This window comes from Chelonia mydas, chromosome 5 (genome assembly GCF_015237465.2).
Source record: "Chelonia mydas isolate rCheMyd1 chromosome 5, rCheMyd1.pri.v2, whole genome shotgun sequence".
NCBI lineage: Eukaryota > Metazoa > Chordata > Testudines > Cheloniidae > Chelonia > Chelonia mydas.
The window spans coordinates 30,235,956-30,242,990 of record NC_051245.2 but is presented as its reverse complement, the minus strand read 5'-3'; the positions used below and the strand labels follow the sequence as shown (position 1 = coordinate 30,242,990).

Below are 7,035 nucleotides of genomic sequence, written 5' to 3'. Positions count from 1 at the left end.
ATATTAACCTAAAATAATAAAAACCCAAAGATCAAATTTACCCCTGCTGTAACTCCACTGAAGCCAATAAAGTTACACTAGGGATGAGTTTGGTCCCAGAAGTCTAGGTTATGACCAAATGTCTAAAAATCCTTTTTGTTTGTTTTCCATATGAGATACTGGGACATGATGTTACTGTTATTTCACATCAGAGTAATTGAAATGGTTTATGGTAGTGGAGGAGGTTAGAAAGGAGAGGTGAAAGGAAGTACTTTGAAAGAAAGTGGAAGCTCCGAAATTTAATATCTCTAGAGCTTGGTCTGATCAGAGGGAGTGTGGCCAAGAAATCTTTTGATGGATGATTGTGTGTTTTTAATAACTTACTCACTTTAAAAATAGGAAGCTCTTTATCCCAAGCCGCTCTACATTAAAAAGATTAAATAGTTGCTGATGCTGTTTGCTTATGTTTACTTTATCCTGTGCTCTGATGGAGCTGTTTATTATTTCACTCACATATCTATCCTTCCTTCTCATGATATTTATCTATTTACGTTCATCATCATTATGGCTCAATGGAAGTGGAAAATGGAGAATTAAGAGACTAGGTTCGGGTTAGGTGCTAGAGTTTGTTCATTCTGAAGTCTATTCTGCTCTTGGTCTATTACTCCGCTCTGGCTTTCTGTGCATGAGTGCTTCCACTCAAATACACCACAACAGGAAGTCTTCTTTAGTTATCAGCATCTTCTTCATATGTTAAAGAGGGCTATTTCTCCAGCAGCTATAGAGAGAGTTCTGACTAGCAGGACGTGAGATCTCAGAACAAGGGGGAAAAAAAAACATGAATCCCTTTCCTCATGAAGTGATGTTGAGAAAGGGTAAAAGAGAAACAACAACTGCAAAACACCTCCTGAAAATGATGTCACTTGCTCAGTCACTTGCTTCTGTTGTGTAACATCACCTTAAGGCTGATGAGGGAAGACTGTATATTCTCTATAAGGAAAATACCTGTGGAACAAACAGAGCTCCAAGTTGTAAGGTTGGCTGGAGATTCTCCTCTCCCTCCCTTGAGTACTAAGAGAATGATGGGAGCTGTAGTCCCAATGTTACTAAGAAATATAGTCTGGAGCAGGGCATGGTGGGAGAAGATGCTTGTAAGCGTGTGGGACTCAGCCCTGCAGTGCCTCCTGTTGGTGTCCTGGAAATTAGCTCTACTTCCAACCTTGGCACGCCCTCTGCAGGCTGGTGTCCCACTTACGCTGGGCCCCCGTGTCCCTTCCAGACCTGGTGCCCCTTGTACACTGAGGTGCTGCCCCCTGGCAGTAACCCCTCACTTGCAGGGTCTCGCCACCCAGGGGAACCCCCATGCCCTATCCCCACCTCCCCTCAGTCTTTGGCTACTGCCCGGTCACTATCTAGCCCCTGTCCACTGGGGCTGACTGCAGTATATAAGCCACTCATCACAGGCAAGGGGGGTTTGGACCTGCTGCCTCTGCCTACCCCATGGGCTGCCCCCTGCAACTCCAGTACCTAATTGGCCTTCAACTAGGCCACAGCCTGGGGGGTTTCCAGGCTGGAGCTTTCCAGCTCCCTTGGCCTTCCCCTAGTCCTGCTCCACCCTGGGCACTTGGTTAGGTTCCCCAGCAGCCAGGCCCTTCTCTCTCTGCAGGTAGGGAGAGTCTGTTTAGATTCCTGGCTCGCAGCCTCTTATAGGGGCCAGCTGGGCCTGACTGGGGCATGGCCCCAGCTGTTGCTGCCTTCCCCAATCAGCCCAGGCTTCTTGTCCCCAGCCACAGCCCTACTCCAGGGCTGTTCTAAGCCCTTCAGGGCAGAAGCGGGTGTCTACCGCTCTACATAAATTCTGTCTTCTCCCTGATCAGTGGGAGAGCCAAGAAGGATAAGAGTCTCTACCAGAGACAATCACTTTCCATTTGAATTTCATCTTGTATTTAGGAGCAGGAAAAGGAACCCCCTGAGAGAAGATGTTTGTTTTAAACTTTGCCACAAAACCCCACAGAAGAGATTGTGAGTTATCCACATGCAGACATGCATTAGTTTAACTTAAATTGTGATTTTATACCAATTTAGTTATAAATCAGTGCAAGTGGCTATGTGGACCAGGTTACTTTAGTTAAATTTAAGCCAGTTAGGAACAAGTTTAAGTTAAACTGAAATAAGCCATTTTAAAGCCAGCATTCATGCAAAGGTTTGCAACCTCTTAGCTAAACCACTGCAGGTGTCTGTGGATAGGAAACCCTGGCAGGAAGAGCATAAGTTTCCTTGAAAAGAAGACTCCATGGGTGCGGCCTTTTGGTTTGTGCTTATTGTCTAGACTGTAATGTGCCTGGGGTTGGGAATATTATTTGTATGTAAAGAGCTTTGGACACTTCAAGTGCATTGGAAATAAATAATAACAGACAGGTGTTGAAACCAGTGTGGACAAAGGGACCCAGAATTGAAAAATGGGTAGGGATCTTGCTTCTCTGCTGGTTGTCCTACCTGAACAAGGCATTACTTTTGACTCTGACCTTGAATCTTACTCTTAGGAAGTAATATGAGGTAATTGAGGGAAAGAGTGATTTACTCGAATGTTTGAGACTTTCCAGAGATATTTTTCCAACACAAGGATTTCTAACAAACAAACAAAAACAAAAAACAAAGCTCTGGTACAAAGGGTTGTGGCAAAAGGAAGCCAGAAAATATTTAGCTGACATAATCCTGTGTCATTTTTAAGTTATATGTAATAACAGAGATGGTTACTTGCTGGGCCTAATTCAGCCCTGATGTAAGTTCACAGGAGTCAGTGTGTGTGTTTTTTTTTTTTTTTAAAATACCAGGCATTTTTATAGTAGCCCAATGAGTTTACAGGTTATCATAGATTTGGCAGAGCCTGACCTCAGTGAAGGATATATTCCTTTACTTGCCCTGGATGCAGTGCAACCTTTGTACGTGGAGTGGGACAGCATCTCCAGGAATTAGGACAGGACGAAAACGTTGTTTTAATGTTTGCTTGCTCACTGTTTGTAGTCAAATTTTGTTGGGAAGTTGGATTTTGCTAAATGAGAAAGCTGAATGTCTAACTACCAATATGGATGTTTTCTTATTCTTACTGTATCTTGTTGGTATAAATCACGAGTCTTTAATGATTGGCAATAAAAACAAGCTTTCTAGGGTGTCCAAGTGCCAGAGCTGATACGTTTTCTTATGACCTTAAAATATCTTGTTTTGCTTTTCGGTCAATTTTACCGACACAGACAGAGGTTAATATTTTCAGATATTCCTCCTATTTGTTGCAAGTTTACGACATTTATTGATTTTGAATGAGGACAATTGCAACATGTATATCTCCTTCATATGCTTTTGTAACAAGATAGTGATGCTCTACAAGTCTTCCAGACTTTTATTTGTCTTAGAGCTCTTGCTAACCTGGTAGTAAAGAAGGTTGTTGATGATGATCAGAACCCAGTTCCACACCCGTGAATCCTTGATAGGTCCTTTCCTTCAGTGCTTCGCATTCACATCCCTGGACACTCTACCATGTTGTTACACAATTTCAAGACATCAAATTAAATATAACCTACAGAAGTCAGATAAAGGGCAAGACCTTTAGGCTTTTTTGAACAATCCTGCTGCAAATACAAGATTATTCCATATAGCGTATCCTTGATTGCTTTTCCATTCCATTTTTTTTAAAAGGGATTATTGCCAAGAGGTTTCCACTGCTACCCTGGGGAGACTGTTCGTCATCTGTTAGATCTCTCACTCAGAGAGCTGTTCTTGCTAGTCAGTCTAAATTTTCCCTTGCTTGGTTACATCCCATTACTCCAGTTACATTTCATCTAGGTTATGCAATTCTGTGATAATATTGTCACATGTGGCAAGTACAGAGTCAGAATCGGGCCCAACAACACTCCCTACTCCTAGGAAAAAGTAAAATAAAAACAGATGCAACTGTATCGTCCTTCATCATGTTAGATTGTGCATGGTACTCACTCAATAGCAGGCTGCAATATGGTTTGAATTACTTGTGACTTGGCTCCTTTATATTTCCATGCTGTATTTTGCATTTTATTTTATACTCAATGTGTTATGCAATCTTTATTCAGTTAACACATTTCCTAATGATAGTATTTTTAATACTAGCAAAAAGTCTGATTCTACTCCCACTGAATTCAATGGCAAAATACCCATTGGGCAGGATCTTGGTCCCACCAATTTTGGCTAAAGAAAGGCAGACTGCACTTGAGCGTTTCAAAATATAGTTCTGTGCTCTTTTTTATTCCAAATAAATTGATAGATACTGGTGGAGGGGGGGGGAGTTGTTCCTGTTTGACACTGGTTTATAATTTAGTAGCTAATTCTAAAAGAGTAGAATTCTGAGGAAGCTTTGCAATAAACATTACATTGAATGGAAAACGGCACATGAATATATCTACTAAACATAACTAAGCATTACATTTCAGCCCTAATCCAATAACTGGTCACTTAAATATAACTGCAAATCAGTTTTGGGATGTTCAGACCATAAGATCTCAGAAAGATCAAAAGGTCTCAGAAAATCCTGGTGTGGAGACCTTCCTCCAGAAAACATCTTTGCTGTGACAGTGATGCAGTCAGAAGGTGTAACTATAGGTTTCAAAATGTGAGATGACATAAACCCTGGGATGTTTGAAATAAAAAATAATAATGGAATCTGTGCAGGTAACATGCTTTGATTTATGTTGGACAGCACTGAAACCAGAGTTCCATGAAGAACAAATACTACAGTTACCATATAAAGCAAGAAGTGCTATGTGTTTTCTCATTCTGCCAACCCTCCTTTTTCTCTCCCCCTCCATTCTGTTCATGCTCCGCTGTGAAAACATCTCACCTATTTTAAAAATAGTTTGTAGTATGGGGAGGTAATAGTGGTAACCCTAGGAGGAGAAATAGCAGCTAGGCACAGAAGAAGAGGCCCAAAGAATGGGAACAGCAGGAGCACGTAATGATGCAGGGCGAAGGAACAAATGCAGAGGGGTAAAGATTGAAGAGGACAAAGATTAAACAAAGGATAGGAAAGAGGAAGAGAATTTGCCAGTGTGAGGGCCTGTCCCTTCGCAGAGAGGAGACTAACATGCTCCTCTGGGCCTGTTCAACACCAATGAGGCATGTCTGAAAGTCTTGTTCTGCCTGGGGTGGGGGAGAGCTTAAAAGGGAAAACCTGCCACAGAAAGAGGCAGCGAAAAGGAAGAAGGCTGCCCTGCTTCAGCCAGCTGTGACAAGCTCACAAAGAGGGAGACAGCAACAACCCTCACCACTCCCTAAGTTGCATGACCCAGTCTCAGAGCAGTATGCCCCATGGGGAGGGGCTGGAGGTGGACCCCATTTTAGATTAAACTCAAGGGCTGACCCAGGAAGAATCACAGGACTGGAAGGGACCTTGAGAGGTCATCTAGTCCAGTCCCCTGCACTCATGGCAGGACTAAGTATTATCTAGACCATCCCTGGCAGGTGTTTGTCTAACCTGCTCTTAAAAATCTCCAATGACAGAGATTCCGCAACCTCCTTAGGCAATTTATTCCAGTGCTTAACCACCCTGATAGTTACCCTGATAGGTTGAGATGGAAATAGGAGACAGACTTGTTGAAAGTCTCTGCGTAAGGATAACAAGAGTGATGTCATGGTAGGGGTCTATTACAGACCACCTAACCAGGAAGCAGAGGTGGATGTGGCTTTTTTTAAACAACTAACAAAATCATCCAAAGAACATGACTTGGTGGTGATGGGGGACTTCAACTACTCTGACATCTATTGGGAAAATAACACAGCAGGGCACAGATTATTGAACAAGTTCTTGGAATGTATTGGAACCAATTTTTTATTTCAGAAGATGGAGAAAGCAACTAGGGGAGAGGCTGTTCTACATATGATTTTGACAAAGGGAGGAACTAGTTGAGAATTTGAAAGTAGAAGGCAGCTTGGGTGAAAGTGATCATGAAATGGCAGAGTTCATGATTCTAAGGAATGTTAGAAGGTGTGACAGGTTTCAATTGGTCCACCAAGTCGCTGGGGGGTGGTGGGGAGCTACTGTCTCACTGGCAGGCCTTGGTCACACCTTTCTATCACTAGGGAATTAGCAGAGGGAGGTGCACCGGCACGACTCTGCAGCGCACCTCTCAAGCAATGGGAGCGCCGGCACGAGTCTGCGGCATTGTCAGGATTCTGCTACCCGAGGCAAGTTGGCCGGGGTAGGGGAACGCAGGCCCACCCAACTCCACTGCGTTCCAGCCCAGGGCCCTGACAGTGGTGGGAGGAGACAGTCCCGCCACTGGGTCAGCGGGGAGCCATCCGCAATACTGTGCAGTTCTGCCCCTGGGCTACTTCCTACCTGGTCTCTCAAGCGGGTCCCTCTGGTCCCTCCAGCTCATCAGGGTATTCAGCTGCTGGCAGCTCCCGCTCCCGCTCTGTGTCAGGCTCACGCTGGCCTGGGTTACTGCCTGGCTCCTCCAGTTCCTCTGGGTACTCAGCGGCTGGCAGACCTTGTAGCCCCAGTCCTTCCTCCAGGTCAAGTTTCTCCTGATCCAGGGCCTCCCCTAGCTCAGCAGCAGGGTCTGAAGAGAACAGCCTGTGTCTCCCTCCCTCCCTGGTGCTGTCCTGACTGGGCTAAGGGCCCCACCCTTTGTACTTCCTGTTCTACCCCTACCCTTCCGGGGGTTGGAGTAAGCTTGGTCTGGCCCTGCCCACGCAGGCTGAGAGAGTGGCTCTTTACCCTTGGGTTCAGAGGGAAGCCACCCTGGCTCCCTACAGGAGGAAAAACAGCAAAATGGATTTCAAGAAGGCAGGCTTTAGCAAACTCAGGGAGTTGGAAGGTAAGATTCCATGGGAAGCAAGTCTAAGGGGAAAAAAACAATTGAAGACAGTTGGCAGTTTTTCAAAGAGACATTATTAAGGGCACAAGAGCAAACTATCCCAGTGGGTAGGAAAGTTAGCAAGAGACCACCATGGCTTAGCCAGAAGATCTTCAATGATCTGAAAATCAAAAAAGAGTTCTACAAAAAGTGGAAACTAGGTCAAATTACA

The 7,035-nt window shown here is 44.4% G+C and overlaps 1 long non-coding RNA gene across 1 annotated transcript; it reads right to left on the bottom strand.

Annotated features, from left to right (window-relative positions):
• Nucleotides 1–420: 420 nt before the first annotated feature.
• On the bottom strand, nucleotides 421–1,658 carry LOC122465873. The gene is made up of 2 exons (XR_006290996.1): nucleotides 1,507–1,658; nucleotides 421–984 (listed from the first exon to the last, which is right to left on the bottom strand). It is a non-coding gene; the product is annotated as an uncharacterized LOC122465873 (long non-coding RNA).
• Nucleotides 1,659–7,035: the final 5,377 nt, after the last annotated feature.